Source organism: Amblyomma mixtum, chromosome 10, assembly GCF_055824585.1.
Source record: "Amblyomma mixtum isolate Tamu chromosome 10, ASM5582458v1, whole genome shotgun sequence".
NCBI lineage: Eukaryota > Metazoa > Arthropoda > Arachnida > Ixodida > Ixodidae > Amblyomma > Amblyomma mixtum.
In genome coordinates, this window is record NC_143021.1 from 151133657 (window position 1) to 151136473 (window position 2817).

Genomic DNA, 2817 nt, shown 5'->3' on the forward strand with positions numbered 1-2817 from the left:
CCGCGGACCGCGGCCAACCGTTAGCAACTGCTGTTTTTTTAAGTTGTATCCTACATTAGAAACGCGTACAACACTAGAGACAAAAAGGAGAGAGTTCACCGGATACAAAGCGTCCCAAGTGGAGCGGGAAGGCCTTGCAGGTAGCACAGACGCAGGTTGGCGAGTTGCGATGCGTCGCTGGTGTTGCGTGCAGGGAGGTGGTGGTAGAGAGCCAGGAGATGAGGAACGGAGATGGATACGGGAGACGCTGACGAACTCCTGTCAGCCGCCCCCAAAAACTGGGCAGCTGCAGCAGGACAACTGTAGCCAGGTCCCGTCGACGGCGTTCCGCAAACACTGTAGGCTTGTGCAGCCTATCCAAGGAAGCCTTAGCTGCTGCCTCTTCCGACCTCGAAATGGATGCGGTAGGCCTGCGTCGTTGATTCAGGGAGGTCCACGGCAGCACAGACCCGGAGTCTGACGGCTGCCACCTCCACGCTTGAATGAGGCTTAATGGTCTTGCCTCGATGATCCAAGGGAAGTCACTGGCAGCTCGAACCCAACGTCCGACCGCTGCCACTTCCACGCTTGAACAAGGCTTAATGGTCTTGCGTTGATGATCCAAGGGAAGTCACTGGCAGCTCGAACCCAACGTCCGACCGCTGCCACTTCCACGCTTGAACAAGGCTTAATGGTCTTGCGTTGATGATCCAAGGGAAGTCACTGGCAGCTCGAACCCAACGTCCGACCGCTGCCACTTCCACGCTTGAACAAGGCTTAATGGTCTTGCGTTGATGATCCAAGGGAAGTCACTGGCAGCTCGAACCCAACGTCCGACCGCTGCCACTTCCACGCTTGAACAAGGCTTAATGGTCTTGCGTTGATGATCCAAGGGAAGTCACTGGCAGCTCGAACCCAACGTCCGACCGCTGCCACTTCCACGCTTGAACAAGGCTTAATGGTCTTGCGTTGATGATCCAAGGGAAGTCACTGGCAGCTCGAACCCAACGTCCGACCGCTGCCACTTCCACGCTTGAACAAGGCTTAATGGTCTTGCGTTGATGATCCAAGGGAAGTCACTGGCAGCTCGAACCCAACGTCCGACCGCTGCCACTTCCACGCTTGAACAAGGCTTAATGGTCTTGCGTTGATGATCCAAGGGAAGTCACTGGCAGCTCGAACCCAACGTCCGACCGCTGCCACTTCCACGCTTGAACGACCAGACTTGTGCTGCAGTGTCTTCCTTTACACCTCGGTTTGCTGACACGTCACCGATCCGCTCCTCGTGCCTGCCTCGCGCACACCCTACGCACGCGCACACGCGCAACGCGGGGCTGGCACACACGGCGCACCGCTGTCCGACGCACCACTGCCGACAAGCAGCGTTACAAAAACCCCTTGACAGTCAAGTGTGCACATCACAACAAGTTGTTCAAACGGTTTGCTTAATGACCCTGAATATATATGAAAAATACTTACGGCAGTCAAATGCAACCGCAGGATGAAGCGGCAAATGCCCCCCAATTGACGCCTTCCAACCAATGACGTCATGGCGATTGGTTTTCGCCATTGCTTGGAGGGCCTCCTTTGAGGGACATCGGCCGCCTCGTTCTTCATGTCCATCGGCTTCTGCAGAAAGCAGGCTGGTGTGGAAATTGGGTGGCGGCACGCTTCTTAGTTCCGGGTCCGTGAAATATCTGGGAGCAAAAGGCTCTCTGTTTATTCCTCCTGTGTTTCATTTTTCAGGTTCAGGACACCGCCGTTAGAGAAGCTGCTACAGGCTCTAGCCAAGGCTGAATATAAGCGGCATGCCTAAGGTTCTCATTGTGACCTCAAAGCTATAGCAGCGGAATTCAGTTATATTGGGAGCTGATAAAGGAGACAGCTGCAAAATATATTTGTTGCGTAGCTATGTTCATCAACAAAATTATCAATAAAAGTAAGAGGCCGGCTTAAAAAAGAAAGAAATGTTTAAAGTAAAATAAATTGTTTTCAGGAAACATAAACTTTAATCAATTTTCTAGCCTCCTCACTGCGGCATCCCTCATAGCCTGAGTCGCTTTCCAACGTTAAACCCCTATAAACCAAACCAAACCACTCAATAAAACTTAGTTTTGTTTTCTCATAAAAGGTACGTGCTTCAAGTGTTCAACCACGCCAAACACTCAGGACGAATGTTTTGGCGGCGTACGTTTCACGCAAGAGCGCTTCAAAAAATACTTGAGGCGCATCGCAGTGCTTTCGTAGTTTCCATTGCGTGCTCTGTAGTGCGTTTTGTGGAATGCGCGTTTTAAGAATTTCTGATGCACCACTGCGAGAGTACACGGTAATCAGCCAGTTGTTCACACAAATATACGAAGACGACACAGGCCCGAAGAGAAAAAAGAGGCATGGGCTTCTGTGAGCTCAATAGCCGAGAGTATCTGTTCTTTGGGAAGACTGGCCTTTATCAAGGCAAATGATAACGGAAGAAAGCTGACCATACAAAGCCGCACGCAAGCTCTGATAAGTGCATTCCCAACAACTGTGCTTCCTACCAAAAGCGCATGCCTGACTCGTTGGCGCAACGGTAGCGCGTCTGACTCCAGATCAGAAGGTTGCGTGTTCGAATCACGTACGGGTCACGTTTGTTTTTTTCATGTGCTATAATCGTCGGCAAAGACAACTTATAATGTTAGTTCCTGTCAGGCTCTTCATTTCGATGAACGATATGACCATCATTCATACATCGAACATTTTCCAGTCACTTCTAATGTGCCATCAAGAACTGAACGAAGGGTTCCCTGTATATCCAACCAAGTTAAAACAAAATATTGCAAAGGGCCGAAACACATTGTG

The 2817-nt window shown here is 50.8% G+C and overlaps 1 non-coding gene across 1 annotated transcript; it reads left to right on the plus strand.

Moving 5' to 3' along the window:
* The first annotated feature begins 2531 nt into the window (after positions 1-2531).
* TRNAW-CCA (transfer RNA tryptophan (anticodon CCA)) lies at positions 2532-2603 on the plus strand. Its single transcript has one exon. It is a non-coding gene; the product is annotated as a tRNA-Trp (tRNA).
* The last annotated feature ends 214 nt before the right edge of the window (positions 2604-2817 follow it).